The sequence below is a fragment of the Aquarana catesbeiana genome, linkage group LG02 (assembly GCF_042186555.1).
Source record: "Aquarana catesbeiana isolate 2022-GZ linkage group LG02, ASM4218655v1, whole genome shotgun sequence".
NCBI classification, from domain to species: domain Eukaryota; kingdom Metazoa; phylum Chordata; class Amphibia; order Anura; family Ranidae; genus Aquarana; species Aquarana catesbeiana.
This window is the reverse complement of record NC_133325.1, coordinates 684,533,868-684,554,932: the sequence shown is the minus strand read 5'-3', so window position 1 is coordinate 684,554,932 and position 21,065 is coordinate 684,533,868.

Below are 21,065 nucleotides of genomic sequence, written 5' to 3'. Positions count from 1 at the left end.
AAGAAAATTGCTGGTGTTCTTTTGATCCTATTAGTACCACAGTCAGGCAGCTAGACTATTTACAGTTAGTGCAGTGCGTCCTGCTCACAGTGTTCTGCTAAACCTACAAGTTAGTGGGGTGCGTCCTGCTCACAGTGTTCAGCTAAACCTACAAGTTAGTGGGGTGCGTCCACCTCACAGTGTTCAGCTAAACCTACAAGCTAGTGGGGTGCATCCTGCTCACAGTGTTCAGCTAGATCCCTTCCTGTTATCTTCTTACTGACAGGCAGGCTTGTCTTGTTACAGTAAATACAGCTACCTGAAGAAAATTGCTGGTGTTCTTTTGATCCTATTAGTACCACAGTCAGGCAGCTAGACTATTTACAGTTAGTGCAGTGCGTCCTGCTCACAGTGTTCTGCTAAACCTACAAGTTAGTGGGGTGCGTCCTGCTCACAGTGTTCAGCTAAACCTACAAGTTAGTGGGGTGCGTCCACCTCACAGTGTTCAGCTAAACCTACAAGCTAGTGGGGTGCGTCCTGCTCACAGTGTTCAGCTATATCCGTTCCTGTTATCTTCTTACTGACAGGCAGGCTTGTCTTGTTACAGTAAATACAGCTACCTGAAGAAAATTGCTGGTGTTCTTTTGATCCTATTAGTACCACAGTCAGGCAGCTAGACTATTTACAGTTAGTGCAGTGCGTCCTGCTCACAGTGTTCTGCTAAACCTACAAGTTAGTGGGGTGCGTCCTGCTCACAGTGTTCAGCTAAACCTACAAGTTAGTGGGGTGCGTCCACCTCACAGTGTTCAGCTAAACCTACAAGCTAGTGGGGTGCGTCCTGCTCACAGTGTTCAGCTAGATCCGTTCCTGTTATCTTCTTACTGACAGGCAGGCTTGTCTTGTTACAGTATTTTAAAGAAAATTGCTGGTGTTCTTTTGATCCTATTAGTACCACAGTCAGGCAGCTAGACTATTTACAGTTAGTGCAGTGCGTCCTGCTCACAGTGTTCTGCTAAACCTACAAGTTAGTGGGGTGCGCCCTGCTCACAGTGTTCAGCTAAACCTACAAGTTAGTGGGGTGCGTCCACCTCACAGTGTTCAGCTAAAGCTACCTGTAGAAGGTTGGTGGTGTTCTCATACTACAGGCAGGCAGTTGATTTTGCTAGCTGCAGTATCAGTACATATATATATATATATATATATATATATATATATATCCCAGCTTAGTGCAGCTACAGGCCATTAGTATGTCTGGAAGGCCAAGAAGGAGAGGCAGACAGTCACAAGCCAATAAGAGAGGGCAAGCAGGCTCGTGGAGACGGTGCATCCTCATCAGCACGTGGCCATGGGACACGCTTGGCCTTTTTTTCGGCAGCTGGCCATGTTGAGCCGCAACATGCGGAAGACTTGGTCGAGTGGATGACCAAGCCGTCCTCATCCTCCTCATCCTCTCTCACCCATGCCCAGGGTACTTTGTCTGGCAAAGCAGCGGCCTCTTCCCTTGGCTTAATGTCATCAGTGACTCCTTCCCTAGCCCCACCATGTCCTCCTGAGGAGTCCCTCGAACTGTTTGACCACAGTGTTGGGTACATGCTCCAGGAGGATGCCCAGCGTTTGGAAGGCTCTGATGATGATACTGAGCTCGATGAAGGCAGTAACACGAGCACGGACAGAGGGGGTGCCCAAGAAGGACAGCAATCTGGCAGTCATGCTCCCCCTGCTGCAGCATACTGCCAGGTTTGCTCCAGTGATGAGGAGGGAGGGGATGATGAGGTCACTGACTTAACGTGGGTGCCTGATAGGAGAGAGGAGGAGGAGGAGGAGGAGGAGGAGGCGGCACATCACCAACGAGGCAGGATGCCCTCCAGGGGCCAGCCTAAGGGCAGCACATTGACTGCATCACACCCCAAAGCTCCACATGTGCAGGGCGCTGCAGTCTCTGCGCGTTATTCAAAAAGTTCTTTGGTGTGGGCCTTTTTTGAGGCGAGTGCATCAGATCGCACCGCTGCTATTTGCAACATATGTCTCAAGCGTATCTCGTGTGGCCAAAACATCTCCCACTTGGGTACCACATGCTTGACCAGACATATGTTGACCTGCCATGCAGTTCGTTGGCAAGCGTATCTAAAAGACCCACACCAAAGAACAAAGAGGACCTCTGCTTGCTCCTCATCAGCTGAGATTTCCAACCCCACTAGACCTTCAGTCCTCTCTGAGACCTGCACTGAGAGGAATGAAGGTGTAGAATTAGGTGTGTCACAGCCACGTACTTGTGGGCAATCTGATTTTGGTACACCGACGTCAGATTGTACCAGGCAAATTTCCCTGCCCCAGCTGCTGCACCGCTGAAAGAAGTTTGCTCCCAGCCATCCACATGCCCAACGGTTGAATGCTAGCTTGGCAAAATTGCTAGCACTTCAACTGCTGCCTTTTCAGTTGGTAGACTCTGCCCCCTTCCGTGAGTTTGTGGAATGTGCGGTTCCTCAGTGGCAGGTACCCAAACGCCACTTTTTCTCACGGAAGGCAATTCCGGCTCTCTACCAGCATGTGGAAGGCAATGTCCATGCCTCGCTGGACAGGGCGGTCAGCGGTAAGGTGCATATTACCGCTGACTCATGGTCCAGCAGGCATGGACAGGGACGTTACCTAAGCTTCACGGCGCATTGGGTGACTCTGCTGGCAGCTGGGAAGGATGCAGGACAAGGTGCAGTAGTGTTGGAGGTTGTTCCGCCACCACGCCTCCAAAATGCTAATGATTGTGACACACCTCTCTCCTCCACCCCCTCCTCTTCTTCTTCCTCCATGGCCTCTTCCTCGGAACCAGCGGTGCTCCGTAGTCGTTCAAGGGGCTACGCAAGTACGCAGGCCAAAAGATGCCATGCGGTGCTTGAGCTGGTGTGCTTGGGGGACAGGAGCCACACTGGGGCAGAGGTTCTGTCAGCTCTGCAGGGGCAGGTTCAGAGGTGGTTGACGCCACGCCAACTTAAGGCAGGAATGGTGGTTTGCGACAATGGCACCAACCTCCTCTCTGCCCTCCGACAGGGACAAATGACCCATGTGCCCTGTTTGGCTCACGTCCTTAACTTGGTGGTGCAGCGGTTCTTGGGCAGGTACCCGGGCTTACAGGATGTCCTGAGGCAGGCCAGGAAAGTCTGTGTGCATTTCCGCCGGTCATATAATGCCAGTGCTCGGCTGACGGACCTCCAAAAGGAGTTTAACCTGCCCAAGAACCGCCTAATCTGTGACATGCCCACCAGGTGGAACTCAACGTTGGCCATGCTGCAGCGGCTGCACACGCAGCAGAGGGCCATCAATGAGTACCTGTGCGACTATGGCACCAGGACAGGGTCAGGGGAGCTTGTTTTTTTTTTCCCCACGCCAGTGGGCCATGATCAGGGATGCATGCACTGTCCTGTCACCATTTGAGGAGGCCACGAGGATGGTGAGCAGTGACAGTGCATGCATCAGTGACACTGTCCCCCTTGTCCACCTGTTGGAGCACACGCTGCGTGGAATAATGGACAGGGCACTTGAGGCAGAACAGAGGCAGGAAGAGGAGGACTTCCTTAGCTCTCAAGGCCCCCTTTATCCAGACAGTGTTCCTGCGTGCCCGCCGATCACACAGGAAGAGGAAGAGGAGGAGGAGGAGGAGGAAGATTGTGTCAGTATGGAGGTGGAGCCTGGCACTCAGCATCAGCAGCAGTCTTTAAGGGATCAGTCCCAAGAAACACATGGACTTGTACGTGGCTGGGAGGAGGTGGCAGCGGACCATGTCGTCCTTAGTGACCCAGAGGACTCCGGACCGAATGCCTCAGCAAACCTACGCTGCATGGCCTCCCTGATCCTGCAAAGCCTGCGTAAGGATCCTCGTATTCGTGGTATCAAGGAGAAGGACCAATACTGGCTGGCAACCCTCCTTGATCCACGTTACAAGGGTAAGGTTGCGGACCTTATCTTGCCATCGCAGAGGGAGCAGAGGATGAAACATCTTCGGGAGGCCTTGCAGAAAGGTCTGTGCAACGCGTTCCCAGAGACTGGGAGGTTACAAACTCCTGTTTCTGGACAACGTGTTGCTGAGGCTTCGGTCAGTCAAAGAAGGAGCGGTGGAGAAGGTGGCCGTCTGACCGATGCGTTCAGACAATTTTTTGGTCCGCAGCCCCAAGGTATGATCGGTTCCAGCAACCATCGCCAGCGTCTGTTTTACATGGTGCAGGAATACCTAGGGGCAAGATCAGACTTGGACACCTTTCCCACCGAAAATCCTCTGGGTTACTGGGTCTTGAGGATGGATCACTGGCCAGAGCTTGCACAGTATGCAATTGAGCTACTGGCCTGTCCTGCATCCAGCGTTCTTTCGGAACGCACATTCAGTGCTGCTGGAGGCGTGGTAACCGATCACAGGGTGCGTCTGTCCACTGACTCGGTCGATCGACTGACCTTCATAAAAATGAATGAGTCTTGGATCACCACCAGCTACCAAGCACCTGATGCTGATGTAACCGAATAATTTTTTTTGAAATCTCAGATCCCTTCAAAGACTGCCTATGCTGATGCTGAGTGACTATCCCTGAGTAATTATCCTCTTCCTCCTCAATCATCACGCTGATAGCTTGTAAGAACATTTTTGGTTCTGGGTGCCACCACCAGTGCCTAAGGCACAATTTTTCAGCCCATGTTTAACAGGGGCGTGTAATTACGATTTTTGATGTAATACTTTGCAGCAGGGCTCGTTCCTGCATTCCAACTAGAGTGTCTGTGAGGGGTTGCAGTGTTGTGGCACCAGCACCAGTGCCTAAGGCCCAATTTTTCAGCCCTTGTTTAACAGGGGCGTGTAATTACAATTTTTGATGCAATACTTTGCAGCAGGGCTCGTTCCTGCATTCCAACTAGAGTGTCTGTGAGGGGTTGCAGTGTTGTGGCACCAGCACCAGTGCCTAAGGCCTAATTTTTCAGCTCCTGTTCAACAGGGGCATGTAATTACAATTCTTGATCTAATATTTCACAGCAGAGCCCTGTGAGGGCTTACAGTGTTGTGGCCACAGCAACACCTAAGGCCCAAATTTCTGCTGAGTATATAGGGCAGGACCCTACTTTCAAACAACTAACTTACAAACGACTCCTACTTGCAAACGGAAGGAGACAACAGGAAGTGAAATCTACCCCTAGGAAGGGAAATTCTCTCCTGTAAGAGTTAATATGGGAAAAACATTTCTCCTTTCCACTGATGCTTTCCAATCCATTGGGACAAAAAGTGAGGTGAAATCTTCTGAAGAGGAGGAAAGACAGCAAAACAAATGTCACAGGGGTGATAACCCTTCCCTATGTTTTCCAAAAAGCTTAAAAAAGATTTTTTGGCTGGAGCTAAACACGTTAAAAATGTACCCGTTCAAAATTACAAAGAGATTCTACTTAACAACAAACCTACAGCCTGTATGTATACTACTGTTCAGAGTATATAGGGCCTGGTGGCCCCACACCTTTCCTTATTTTAATTTGGGTGCGGGGTTCCCCTTAATATCCATACAAGACCCAAAGGGCCTGGTAATGGACTGGGGGGTACCCATGCCGTTTGTCTCACTGATTTTCATCCATATTGCCAGGACCCGACATTACATTAAACCCGCAAGCAGTTTTAAATGAGATTTTTTCCTTTAAAAATGACATTTGGTGCAGGGACTGTTCTAAACACGGGAAACACGCGTCACTTTACAGGCATACTATAGACACCCCTCAGGTACGATATTTAAAGGAATATTTCACTTTTTTTTTTTTTACTTTAAGCATCATTAAAATCACTGCTCCCGAAAAAACGGCCGTTTTTAAAAGTTTTTTTTGCATTGATACATGTCCCCTGGGGTAGGACCCTGGTCCCCAAACCCTTTTTAGGACAATACCATGCAAATTAGCCTTTAAAATGAGCACTTTTGATTTCGAACGTTCGAGTCCCATAGACGTCAATGGGGTTCTAACGTTCGAGCGAACTTTCGGTCCGTTCGCAGGTTCTGGTGCGAACCGAACCGGGGGGTGTTCGGCTCATCCCTAGTTCTGATCCATCTCATATAATTCAGATTAAAAAAACATTGAACTAAGGGCTATAATGTAACAAAATAGGTAAAAAGCCAAGGGGGTGAATACTTTTGCAAGGTACTGTAAGTATTTGACCCCTGTGCAAAACATGACTTAGTACTTTGGAGAAACCCTTGTTGGCAAGCACAGAGGTAAGACGTTTCTTGTAGTTAGTGACCAGGTTTTCACACATCTCAGGAGGGATTTTGGTCCACTCTTCTTTACAGATCTTCTCTAAATCCTTAAGGTTTCTTGGCTGTCTCTTGGCAACTCGAAGTTTCAGCTTCCTCCATACATTTTCTATAGGATTAAGGCCTGGAGACTGACTAGGCCACTCCATGACCTTAATGTGCTTCTTCTTGAGCCACTCCTTTGTTGCCTTAGCGGTATGTTTTGGGTCATTGTCATGCTGAAAGACCCATCCATGACCTATCTTCAGTGTTCTGGCTGAGGGAAGAAGGTTCTCAGCCAAGATTTTACAATACATGGCCCTGTCCATTGGCCCCCCAATGCAGTAAAGTCGGCCCCTACCTTTAGCAGAGAAACAGCCCTAAAGAGTGGACCAGAATCCCTCCTGAGATGTGTGCAAAACTGGTCACCAACTACAAGAAACGTCTTATCTCTGTGCTTGCCAACAAGGGTTTCTCCACCAAGTACTAAGCCATGTTTTGCTTGGGGATCAAATACTTATTTTACTCACTGAACTGCAACTCAAATTATAACATTTGTATCATGTGTCACGTGGATTTTAAGTTGATATTCTGTCTCTATAATTTAAAATACACCTATGTTAAAAATTATAGACCCTTCATTTCTTTGTTAGTGAGCAAATTTACAAAATCTGCAGGGGATCAAATAATTATTTTCCCCACTGTAAGTATGTTCATTCCATGTCTCATGTTGTTTTTGACTGTGTTGCAATTGCAAGGACAACACCTGCCAGAGAGGGGGGAGTGTCGGCAGGTACAGACTATTTTCTCCACTGTAGGTGGCGCTCGATCGGTGGCATTGCAGTTGGAGGGGAAGTCAAGAGGAACATGGTTCCTCTATTGTTTCCTGGATCACTGGGCAACTGATCCGATTGGATGCTGCCACCCCAAGTGACTGTGGCAGCCATCTTGAGTTAGGCAGAGCCTATTTAAGGCCCTGGCTCCCGTGCTTGCTCACATTTCACGTGTGGGTGGTGTAGGGACATGTGGGTGGTCTGCCAGGGACAGTGATTAGTGGTAGGGAAAGGTTTTAGATGAGTAGGGAAAGGATAGGGACACATCATCCTTCCGGAAGACCTCCCCATTTGGGTACGGACAGGCCAGACTGTATTCCACCCCTCAAGACAGCTGCTGTCAACACATCCGAGACCTTCTCTGCTACACACCGCTGTAACATGCTGTGAGTGTTCCCAGTCGGGCACCTTCCCGCCAGGCTTGTTGTGTATTGCTGAACTTCAACATTGACACAAGTTCTGTTCTCTACAACTGGACTCTTGAGTGTTTATTGCTGCCGCACCATCCTGCACCTCCCCGCAACTTTTAGACAGGTGTATAAATTTGAAGCATTTTTCGCCACTTGTAGAATGCATAAGAGACACTGGCAAAATCTGCCTGCACCAGTCTTTATGATTTACAGATGCTGTATAAAAAGGCTACCTGTAACATTCATCATTATTACATAAAAGAACTCACACCTGTACAGGAAAACAATACTATGAGAAAGATTCAGGCTGTCATTGTTGATATCCTTCTGAAATACAAGTGACCTGGCTGTCATTGGCCACTGAATCACTGACCCAGAACATCCATGCGGTCAATAGAGTCAGTATTCTCTACTATACGAGTTTGTTCCAGTTTATTGACTATTGAAATACTCTAGATGTTGAGTCTGCAACACAACCAGGTAACTAGAACATTTATAATGAGCGTTCAGAAAGGGCAGCCTCTATTCTTTTCTCAATACAGGATTTCTATGTACGTAAATCTGTTGTGCAGCCTATTGCTTTCCATGAGCTGACATGGTTGGGTGCCTTTTCATTTACATGAAGATCTGTGAGATCTACACCTGAAAACTTTCACTAACTCTGAAAGCATTATAAGTTTTTAGTGGACGGTTGTTCCTGCACTGAACACAAAATCCATGTCTGTGCCCCTGAGCCTCCCTGTCTGCATTTATTGACACAGAGAGGGAAGCTTGGCTTTAACCCCCGCTCCCATCTCGCAGGATTTTATTGACAGCAGCAGGAGTGGCACATCGCTGGATCGAGAGTGGGTTCAAATAAGTATAAGCAGGGCTGGGGGGGGATTCTATGATGCAGAAGGTTTTTTACCCTAATGTGTAGAATACATTAACCGCTTCAGCCCCAGAAGATTTTACCCCCTTCCTGACCAGAGCACTTTTTGCGATTCGGCACTGCGTCGTTTCACCTGACAATTGCGTGGTCGTGCGACGTTGCACCCAAACAAAATTGATGTCCTTTTTTTCCCCACAAATAGAGCTTTCTTTTGGTGGTATTGGACCACCTCTGCGTTTTTTATTTTTTGCGCTATAAACAAAAAAAAGAGCGACAATTTTGAAAAAAAACGCAATATTTTTTTACTTTTTGCTATAATAAATATCCCCCAAAAATATATAGAAAAACATTTTTTTCCTTAGTTTAGGCCGATATGTATTCTTCTACATATTTTTGGTAAAAAAAAAAAAAATCACAATAAGCATATATTGATTGGTTTGTGCAAAAGTTATAGCGTTTACAAAATAGGGGATAGATTTATGCCATTTTTGTAATTAATTTTCTTTTATTAATAATGGCAGCAATCTGCGATTTTTATCAGGGCTGCAACATTATGGTGGACACGTCAGACAATTTTGACAGATTTTTGGGACCATTGGCATTTTTACAGCGATCAGTGCTATAAAAATGCATTGATTACTGTAAAAATGTCACTGGCAGGGAAGGGGTTAACACTAGGGATGGGCTTTACATTCGGGTCGAACATGAGTTCGACTCGAACATTGGCTGTTCGCCCGTTCGCCGAATAGCGAACAATTTGGGGTGTTCACGGCAAATTCAAAAGCCGCAGAACACCCTTTAAAAGTCTATGGGAGAAATCAAAAGTGCTAATTTTAAAGGTTAATATGCAAGTTATTGTCATAAAAAGTGTTTGGGGACCTGGGTCCTGCCCCAGGGGACATGTATGAATGTAAAAAAAAAGTTTTAAAAACAGCCATTTTTTCGGGAGCAGTGATTTTAATAATGCTTAAAGGGAAACAATAAAAGTGTAATATTTCTTTAAATTTCGTACCTGGGGGATGTCTATAGTATGCCTGTAAAGTGGCGCATGTTTCCCCTATTTAGAACAGTCTGAGAGCAAAATGACATTTCTAAAGGAAAAAAAAGTAATTTAAAACTACTCGCGGCTATAATGAATTGTCGTCCCGGCAATACACATAAAAGTCATTGAAAAAAACGGCACAGGGGAACCCCGAACCAAAATAAAAAAAAAAAAAAATGGCATGGGGGTCCCCCCAAAAATCCATACCAGACCCTTATCCGAGCACGCAACCTGGAAGGCCGCAGGAAAAGAGGGGGGCCAGAGAGCGCCCCCCCTCCTTACTAGGCCACATGCCCTCAACATTGGGAGGGTGCTTTGGGGTAGCCCCCAAAGCACCTTGAACCCATGTTGATGGGGAGAAGGGCCTCATCCCCACAACCCTTGCCCAGTGGTTGTGGGGGTCTGCGGGAGGGGGGCTTATCGGAATCTGGAAGCCCCCTTTAACAAGGGGACCCCCAGATCCCATCCCCCCGTGTGAATTGGTAATCGGGTACAAATGTACCCCTACCATTTCACAAAAAAAGTGTCAAAAATGTTAAAAAAGACAATAGACGGTTTTTGACAATTCCTTTATTAATGTCTTCTTCTTTCCCTGCTTCTTCTTCCACCTTCTTCTGGTCTTCCTTCAGTGTTCTTCTTCTTCCTCCATCTTGTTCTTCCCCTGCTACTTCCTCTATCTTCCTCTGCTTCTTCCTCCGGCTTCTTCTTCCCTGCTTTGTCCTCCGGACGATCCCCCTCAATGGGAGTCTCCCGCTGTGTGACGCTTCTGTTCTTGTGACAGCTCTTATATAAAGGAGGGTGGCACCACCCGGTGACCCCGCCCCCCTTTGATGCACAGGGACTTCCCTATGGCTTTCCCCTGGTGTCAGAGGGGGCGGGGTCACCCGTTTACGTAAATGGGTTATCCCGCCCCCCTTTGACACCACAGGGGAAGCCATAGGGATGTCCCTGTGCGTCAGAGGGGGGCGGGGTCACCGGTGGTGCCACCCTCCTTTATATAAGAGCGTCAGAGGGGGCGGGGTCACCGGGTGGTCCCTCCCTCAGTTAAAGTGGGGACGGAAAGTATTCAGACCCTCTTAAATTTTTCACTCTTTGTTATATTGCAGCCATTTGCTAAAATCATTTAAGTTTATTTTTTTTCCTCAGTAATGTACACACAGCACCCCATATTGCCAGAAAAACACAGAATTGTTGACATTTTTGCAGATTTATTAAAAAAGAAAAACTGAAATATCACATGGTCCTAAGTATTCAGACTTTTTGCTCAGTATTTATTAGAAGCACCCTTTTGTTCTAATACACCTGGATTTGGGGATCCTCTGCCATTCCTCCTTGCAGATCCTCTCCAGTTCTGTCAGGTTGGATGGTAAACGTTGGTGAACAGCCATTTTTAGGTCTCTCCAGAGATGCTCAATTGGGTTTAAGTCAGGGCTCTGGCTGGGCCATTCAAGAACAGTCACGGAGTTGTTGTGAAGCCACTCCTTCGTTATTTTAGCTGTGTGTTTAGGGTCATTGTCTTGTTGGAAGGTAAACCTTCGGCCCAGTCTGAGGTCCTGAGCACTCTGGAGAAGGTTTTTGTCCAGGATATCCCTGTACTTGGCCGCATTCATCTTTCCCTCGATTGCAACCAGTCGTCCTGTTCCTGCAGCTGAAAAACACCCCCACAGCATGATGCTGCCACCACCATGCTTCACTGTTGGGACTGTATTGGACAGGTGATGAGCAGTGCCTGTTTTTCTCCACACATAACGCTTAGAATTAAGGCCAATAAGTTCTATCTTGGTCTCAGCAGACCAGAGAATCTTATTTCTCACCACCTCGGAGTCCTTCAGGTGTTTTTTAGCAAACTCCATGCGGGCTTTCATGTGTCTTGCACTGAGGAGAGGCTTCCGTCGGGCCACTCTGCCATAAAGCCCCGACTGGTGGAGGGCTGCAGTGATGGTTGACTTTCTACAACTTTCTCCCATCTCCCGACTGCATCTCTGGAGCTCAGCCACAGTGATCTTTGGGTTCTTCTTTACCTCTATCACCAAGGCTCCCCCGATCAGCTCAGTTTGGCCGGACGGCCAGCTCTAAGAAGGGTTCTGGTCATCCCAAACATCTTCCATTTAAGAATTATGGAGGCCACTGTGCTCTTAGGAACCTTAAGTGCAGCAGAATTTTTTTGTAACCTTGCCCAGATCTGTGCCTTGCCACAATTCTGTCTCTGAGCTCTTCAGGCAGTTCCTTTGACCTCATGATTCTCATTTGCTCTGACATGCACTGTGAGCTGTAAGGTCTTATATAGACAGGTGTGTAGCTTTTCTAATCAAGTCCAATCAGTATAATCAAACACAGCTGGACTCAAATGAAGATGTAGAACCATCTCAAGGATGATCAGAAGAAATGGACAGCACCTGAGTTAAATATATGAGTGTCACAGCAAAGGGTCTGAATACTTAGGATCATGTGATATTTCAGTTTTTCTTTTATAATAAATCTGCAAAAATGTCAACAATTCTGTGTTTTTCTGTCAATATGGGGTGCTGTGTGTACATTAATGAGGAAAAAAAAATGAATTTAAATGATTTTAGCAAACGGCTGCAATATAACAAAGAGTGAAAAATTTATGGGGGTCTGAATACTTTCCGTCCCCACTGTATATAAGAGCTGTCACAAGAACAGAAGCGTCACACAGCGGGAGCCTCCCATTGAGGTGGATCGTCCAGAGGTCAAAGCGGGGAAGAAGCCGGAGGAAGATGCTGGACGAGAAGACTGGAGGAGAAGACCGGAGGAAGAAACAGAGGAGGATAGAGTAAGAAGCGGGGGACGAACAAGATGGAGGAAGAAGAAGAAAACCGAAGGAAGACCAGAAGAGGATGGAAGAAGAAGCGGGAAAAGAAGAAGACATTGATAAAGGATTGTCAAAAACCGGCTATTGTCTTTTTTAACATTTTTCACACTTTTTTGTGAAATGGTATGGGTGCATTTGTACCCGATTACCAATTCACACGGGGGGGCGGGATCTGGGGGTCCCGTTGTTAAAAGGGTTGTGGGGATGAGACCCTTATCCCCATCAACATGGGGACATCCTCCCCATGTTGAGGGCATGTGGCCTGGTACGGTTCAGGAGGGGGGGCGCTCTCTCGTCCCCCCTCTTTTCCTGCGGCCTGCCAGGTTGCGTGCTCGGATAAGGGTCTGGTATGGATTTTTAGGGGGGACCCCCACGCCATTTTGTTAAAAAATTTTGGCGCGTGGTTCCCCTTAATATCCATACCAGACCTGAAGGGCCTGGTACGGAATTTGGGGGGACCCCCACGCATTTTTGTTTTAAATTTTGGTTTGGGGTTCCCCTTAATATACATACCAGACCCAAAGGACCTGGTAATGAAATACCATGCCGTTTTTTTCAATTACTTTTATGTGTATTGCCGGGACCGACAATTCATATAGCCGTGAGTACTTTTAATTTAAAGTTAATGTCGGGTCTCTGCATTACACATAAAAGTTATTGAAAAAAATGGCATGGGATTCCCCCACAGTCCATTACCAGGCCCTTTGGGTCTGGTATGAATATTAAGGAGAACCCGAACCAAAATTAAAAAAAAAAAATGCGTGGGGGTCCCCCCAAATTCCATACCAGGCCCTTCAGGTCTGGTATAGATATTAAGGGGAACCCCACGCCAAAATTAAAAATAAAATGGCGTGGGGGTCCCCCTCAAAATCCATACCAGACCTGATTTTAAGGGGAACCCTGCACCAAAATTTTTTAAAAAATTGCGTGGGGGTCCCCCAAAAATCCATACCAGACCCCTATCCAAGTAAGCAACCTGGAAGGCCGCAGGAAAAGAGGGGGGGTGAGAGAGCGCCCCCCCTCCTGAACCATACCAGGCCACATGCTCTCAACATAGGGAGGGTGCTTTAGGGTGGTCCCCCAAAGCACCTTGTCCCCATGTTGATGGGGACAAGGGCCTCATCCCCACAACCCTTGTACGGTGGTTGTGGGGGTCTGCGGGCTGGGGGCTTATCGGAATCTGGAAGCCCCCTTTAACAAGAAGACCCCCAGATCCCGCCCCCCCATGTGAATTGATAATGGGATACATGTGTACCCTACCATTTCACAAAAAAAGTGTCAAAAAATGTTAAAAAAGGGAATAGCCAGTTTTTGACAATTCCTTTATTAATGTCTTCTTCTTTCCCCGCTTCTTCTTCCATCCTCTTCTGGTCTTCCTTCAGTTTTCTTCTTCTTCCTCCATCTTGTTCTTCCCCGCTTCTTCCTCTATCTTCCTCTGCTTCATCCTCCGGTCCTCTCCTCTGGCATCTTCCTCCGGTCTTCTCCTCCGGCATCTTCCTCCAGCTGCTTCTTCCCCGCTTCATCCTCCGGACGATCCGCCTCAATGGGAGTCTCCCGCTGTGTGACGCTTCTGTTCTCGTGACAGTTCTTTTATAACTGAGGGTGGGGCCACACCGTGACGTTCCTAGGTGACCCCGCCCCCCTCTGACGCATGGGGATATCCCTATGGCTTTCCCGGGGCGTCAGAGGGGGCGGGATCACCGGGTGGCCCCGCCCTTCTTTATATAAGAGCTTTCACAAGAACAGAAGCTCAGCGCTATAACAAAAGCTAAAAATCTACATTGATAGATGTAGAATCACAATGGTGAGAGTGGCCTTATATGGCCTTAAGCAGAGGATGGATGTATTCAGAAATTCTCAACCAGGTTAGTGTCATTAAACCGTGTAAATGTGTCTCACTGAATGTGACATCAAACAAGACAAAAATAAAGTGAAAAAAATTTGGGAAAAAAAAATTAACCAAAGTATGATGGGTGGTCTGAGAGATTACATTAGCATGGTGATACAGACATAAAAAAGCAAAAGCAGTGTCACATGTCTATCATGACAGAAATGCACCAAAAATTGTGAGCAAAAAAATATAAAATATTGACTAAAAGTAATATAACATGTGGACATATATGTGATTGTACAAGTCTATATAGAGTGGCGATTCTTGGGAATGCAGAATGCTCAAAACTTGTGTAGATACTTTTCACCGCGCGGTGTAAGGCATACCGACATACAAAGCCAGATCTTCTTAAAACACACACTTCAGCAGAGAGAAATGTAATGCCCTTACCAGAGATGTTGGACTCACAGGCTGTTGGCGGTGAGTCATATAGGCTTGTACCGTCAAAGTGGTAGGGTTAGATCCGGTTCCAATCCAGAAGAGATGCTAGGTGGGCAGGAAAAACCTCATGGCTCATTCGCTCCTGGAAGGGATGAGAATGGGTCCAACCCTCCTGTTAACGTTCCTATTAATCTGGTTTCCTATCCAGATATAGGGTGGAATCTTCCACCGGATTCTACCCGATCAGCGGCAATCCTCCAAATGTGGCAGGGAGAAAGTAAAGAAAAAGAGCTTCCACATAGTGTAAATCCGATTGTGCAAGGAAAAATTTATTGTTAAAAAATATTTCCAACAAATAGTAAAACGGGCGGTAAAAATTTGGTTCAATTGAACAAAAAGTAGCTCGGTAAAAGGTAGCTGAGGTAGCATAAAGAACCCGACGTGTTTCATCTTCTAGGACTACTCCAGCCAAAGTCTTAGAAGACGAAACTAAGTCAATCTTAGCTGGTCCGTTTGTCAGAGAACCTGAATTATTTAGCAATTTAGCATAAGCACAGCAGCAGAACAATAGTGAAGTAAGCTACAGTTCAACTTAACTTTTTCATAATAATCTGCTGCTATTGTGTTAGTGTTGTGAACTTGATAGTGATACTAGTGTTGCCAGTGTTGTGATAGGCTCAAAGGCTGCCCGTGTTGTGGGGGGGGATTTATTATTATAGATTCTATATTATAATGCCATATCAATATCTGACACACCGTCGGATGACACGCCCGCCATTGCACTTGGAGATTGAGAAACAAATGTGAAAGTTGGCTGACTGTTGGGGTGGAGTAGACCATTCAACATGAATGACGAAGATTCGACAAAGCAACGAAAAACATACAAACGTCGAATCTTTGGCTTATGGTGTCTGTCGAAAGTTCCAAGAAGATTCGACGGAGCAGCTAAACTGTACGATGCTGCAATCGTACATTTCCGGTCAAATGCATCCACCCATAGGCTATAGAAAAATTCTAATGTTGGTTGACTAGTAAAATAATTAATATATATAATTCTTATTAGGCGGAAAACTCGAATGTTCAATTGCGGCATCGTACAGTTTAGCTGCTCCGTCAAATCTTCTTTGAACATTCGACAGACACCATAAGCCTTCAATGACAGATTTGATCTTAATTAATTTGGATTTTTTGGACGAATGCAATTTTTAACGAAAAACTAAAATAAATAAATAATAATAAAATAAAAACGAATTTCGGGAGTAACTAAAAAAATTTATTTTTTGGACAAAAACAAAATTCTGAAACGAAATATTTTAGTGTGCACATGTCTAGTCTGGTATGGATTTTTGGGGGGACCCCCACGACATTTTTTTTTTATTTTGGCACGGGGTTCCCCTTAATATCCATACCAGACCTGAAGGGCCTGGTATGGAATTTGGGGGGGACCCCCACGCATTTTTAAAAAAAATTTTGGTTCGGGGTTCCCCTGTGGGGGAATCCCATGCCGTTTTTTTCAACGACTTGTATGTGTATTGCTGGGACCGACAATTCATTTTAGCCGCGAGTAGTTTTAAATTACTTTTTTTCCTTTAGAAATGTCATTTTGCTCTCAGACTGTTCTAAACATGGGAAACATGTGCCACTTTACAGGCATACTATAGACACCCCCCAGGTATGAAATTTAAAGGAATATTACACTTTTATTGTTTCACTTTACGCATTATTAAAATCACTGCTCCCGAAAAAAAACGCCCATTTTTAAAACTTTTTTTTGCATTGATACATGTCCCCTGGGGCAGGACCCAGGTCCCCAAACACTTTTTATGACAATAACTTGCATATAAGCCTTTCAAATTAGCACTTTTGATTATCCATGTTCATGTCCCATAGACTTTAACAGTGTTCACACAAATCTTTTGCCTGTTCGCATGTTCTGGATGCGAACCAAGCCAGGGGTGTGCGGCTCTTCCCTAGTTAACACTAGGGGGCGATCAAGGGGTTAATGTGTTCCCTAGTGTGTGTTCTAACTGAAGGGGGAGGGGACTGTGTAGGGGAAGAGATAGATCGCTGTTCATATTCTGTATGAACAGATGATCTGTCACTTCTCCCCTCAGAGAACCAGAAACTGTGTGTCTACACACACAGATCCCGGTTCTCCGTGTGCCCCGAGAGATCACGGGAGCACGGTGGTGATCGTGACCGCCGGGAACTCACATCTGCTCCATGGGCGAGCAGGACCACAGGACGAAGCATCGTTTTGCCCAGCCGTGCCATTCTGCCGCAGTGCAACTGCGGCGGCTGGTCAGCAAGTGGTTAAGGTAAAAAAAACCTTTAGGCTTTAGAACCACTTTAAATGTACTGGTCTTTAGGGGGTATTAGCTGCCGTATTCTCAGAAGAGCAATCAGTCTCAGCCTTCCACACAGTCCATTTGTAGCTCTGCCTCTCCTTCACTGGACAGCAGCAGCGGCCTGCAGTGAAATCGTCGACGATCTGCCTAGTGTTTTTGTGTTTGTGTTTTTTTTTTGTTTTTGATCATATCATTTTTATTGAGAACATTTTTACAGCTTACAACTAAACAAAAACATATTAAAAAAAAAAAGGGGGGGGGGGAGAAGAAAAACCACACCACTATCGAAGATTAATCATACAGTTTACAAATTACAGTAAATTGAGCAAGCCTTGTAGTTCTACATACCGATAAATTATATATTTCTCTAGTTGCACAAACAGATTGGAGTCCAGCCATCTAACCATGTTTTCCGAAATTTTTCGGGGCATTTCATATGCCAATTCCTCCCTTCTTAAGTTATTATTGATCGCATTGATCCACTGAGGGATTGTTGGCAGGGTTTTTGATATCCATTTCTGTAATATGAGTTTGTGGGCTATATACATAGTCTGTAAGCACAATTCATGCATTTTGAATGGGTGTATAGCTTCTGGTATGATCCCTAATAAAGCTATTTTTGGATCAAAACAAACATGTGTAGATCAATAAGTGTTTAAGTTATCAAATATATTCCCCCAATAGCAATGCAATTTAGGACATCACATCATATGAATTAATGTTCCCATATCGGTAGTGCATCTTGGGCAATTTGGTGTGATTGCTTTACCCCAGGAATATAACTTTAAAGGGGTATAATGAGATATATGAAAAATAAATAACTGAGCAAACCCCTGTAAAGAGGCTAGGGAGACCGGTCAAATTCTTCAGAGCTTGCTCCCACTCCTCCTCAGTGAGAACATCCAAGTCCCTTCGTCACCTTTCAAAACGACTATCCTGTATATTCATATTAGCTGTTGTTTGTATAGAATAATACAGTGTGGAGAAAAAAGTATTTGATACACTGCCAATTTTTCAGGTTTTCCTACTTAGGTACTCTTCAACTGTGCGAGACGGAATTTAAAACAAAAATCCAGAAAATCACATTGTATGATTTTTAAATAATTTGCATTTTATTGCATGACATAAGTATTTGATCACCTACCAACCAGTAAGAATTCCGGCTCTCACAGACCTGCTATTTTTTCTTTTAAGAAGCCCTCCCATTCTCCACTCATCCACTCATTACCTTTGTTAACTGCACCTGTTTGTACACACACTCAGACTCCAACCTCTCCACAATGGCCAAGACCAGAGAGCTGTGTAAGGAGTCGGACATCAGGGATAAAATTGTAGACCTGCACAAGGCTGGGATGGGCTACAGGACAATAGGCGGTTTGGTGAGAAGGCAATAACTGTTGGCGCAATTATTAGAAAATGGAAGAAGTCCAAGATGATGGTCAATCTCCCTTGGTCTGGGGCTCCATGCAAGGTCTAACCTTGTGGGGCATCAATGACCATGAGGAAGGTGAGGGACCAGCCCAGAACTACACAGCAGGACCTAGTCAATGACCTGAAGAGAGCAGGGACCGCAGTCTCAAAGAAAACCATTAGTAACACACTATGCCGTCATGGATTACAATCCTGCAGCGCACGCAAGGTCCCCCTGCTCAAGCCAGTGCATGTCCAGGCCCGTCTAAAGCTTGCCAATGACCATCTGGATGATCCAAAGGAAGAATGGGAGAAGGCCATGTGGTCTGATGAGACAAAAATAGAGCTTTTTGGTCTAAACTCCACTCACCGTGTTTGGAGGAAGAAGGATGAGTACAACCCCAAGAACACCATCCCAACCATGAAGCATGGAGGTGGAAATGTCATTCTTTGGGGCTGCTTTTCTCCAAAGCGACAGGACGACTGCACCATATTGAGGGGAGGATGGATGGGGCCATGTATCGTGAGATCTTGGCCAACAACCTCCTTCCCTTAGTAAGGAAGATGGGTCGTGGCTGGGTCTTCCAGAATGACAATGACCCGAAACACAAAGCCAGGGCAACTAAGGAGTGGCTCTGTAAGAAGCATCTCAAGGTCCTGGAGTGGTCTAGCCAGTCCCCAGGCCTGAACCCAATAGAAAATCTTTGGAGGGAGCTGAAAGTCTGTATTGCCCAGCGACAGCCTCAAAACCTGAAGGATCTGGAGAAGGTCTGTATGGAGGAGTGGGCCAAAATCCCTGCTGCAGTGTGTGCACACCCGGTCAAGAACTACAGGAAATGTATGATCTCTGTAATTGCAAACAAAGGTTTCTGTACCAAATATTATGTTCTGCTTTTCTGATGTATCAAATACTTATGTCATGCAATAAAATGCAAATAAATTAAAAATCATACAATGTGATTTTCTGGATTTTAGATTCCGTCTCTTACAGTTGAAGAGTACCTATGATAAAAATTACAGACCTCTACATGCTTTTTAAGTAGGAAAACCTGCAAAATCATCAGTGTATCAAATTTAAAATCAGGGGAAAATCGCAGGTGCGTGTTATATGCCGACCCCCACTGTCTGTGAGGGGAAGAGAACCTAGCGCCACCGAAAAAGTGCGAGCACAGATGAAAAAGACGATAGTACACTCGTCTCGGCTCCGCTCCCAGTCCCGCCTCCCTGCTGTCTCTGAGGGGACTGCGAGCGCTGCCGAAAAAAACTGAGCCGAGTGTACTCGGCTAGGTTTGGCTCCGCTCGCAGTCCTGCCCAGTCCCGCCATTGACCTGCGTTGTGTCCAACATAGGAGCCGGGCCAAGGGGCAGGCCAGGGCGGGACTGCGAGACGAGCCGAGTACAAATGACACTGGGCAAAAGGCTTCAAATGGCACTGGGCAAAAGGCTGCAAATGGCACTGGGCAAAAGGCTGCAAATGGCACTGGGCAAAAGGCTGCAAATGGCACCGGGCAAAAGGCTGCAAATGGCACTGGGCAAAAGGCTGCAAATGACACTGGGCAAGGCTGCAGATGGTCACTGATTATTATGCAATGATGGACAAGGCTGCAGATGGACACTGATAAGGCTGCATTGATGGGCATTTAAATGTAAGTTTTTTTTCCTTAAACTTCCCTCCTAAAAGTTTTTTTCCTTAAAATTCCCTCCTAAACCTGGGGTGCGTGTTATACGCTGGCGCTTGTTATACGCCAATAAATACGGTACTTGTTCTCCCCACTGTATATATCACCAATGATTCCCTGTTTAGAACATCCTGTGGACACTGCCATAGTCAAGCTAGAGGATGGTATATATTTAAATAGAAAGGTCGCTGCCTGACTTTTCGGGGCATGCTGTAGTTGTAAATATTGATAGAATGGTTTATTAGACAAATGATATTTCTCTGCTAATTTATTAAAAGGTTGTAATTCCCCGTTGTCAAAAAGCTGATGAAGTAGCGTAATGCCAACCCTTTTCAGTATTTTAGTAGTGAAAGCTAGCTATTTCAGATATTTTAACTGGTTGTTAAGGAGTGGGCAGCTGCCGCATCCTTAACAACCATTTAAACAAAAGAAGTGTCTGCATTAAAAAAAAAAAAAAAAAAAAAAGAGAGGCCCTTTAATATGGATTTTGAGGGAACCCCCACTCGAAAATGATCTAGATATTCAGCCCGGCAGGGCAGGAAAGGTGGGGGACAAGCAAGCGACAGTAAACATTTATGATAAGTCACCCCCCCCCGCACCCCCGTGCGAGGGTTGTGGGGAAGAGGCCCTTGTCCTCAACATGAGGACAAGGTGCTTTGAGGGGGTCTCCCAAAGCACCCCCCACATATGTTGAGGGCATGGGGCATGGTGTAGTTCAGGCCTGCCAGGCTGCATACTTAGATAAGGGTCTAATAGAGTTTACATTCTGCCGTTAGCGGGGAATCCTGCTGACAGCAGATGAGTTATGGTTGTTAAAGACGCGGCAGCTACCCGCTTCTTAACCTACCTTTCCGCTCTATTGCAGAATGACGTCAGCAAGGTGGCTCAGTTATCCTGACTGGGCGTCATATGACGCTCCGACACACTGCATCTCCGATCGTGGCAAAGAGCCTATGATGTAGGCTCTTAACCTCGTGATCAGCTGTGACCAATCACAGCTGATCACGGCGGTAACCAGGAAGTGCAGGTAATTGGCTTTGCTGAGATCGCGATGTCAAGATGCGAGCAGTGGAGAGCTGATCGATGGCTCTCCTGACAGGGGGGTCTCCGCTGATAATCAATGCATTATCAGTGCAGCCCCCATTAGAGGTGC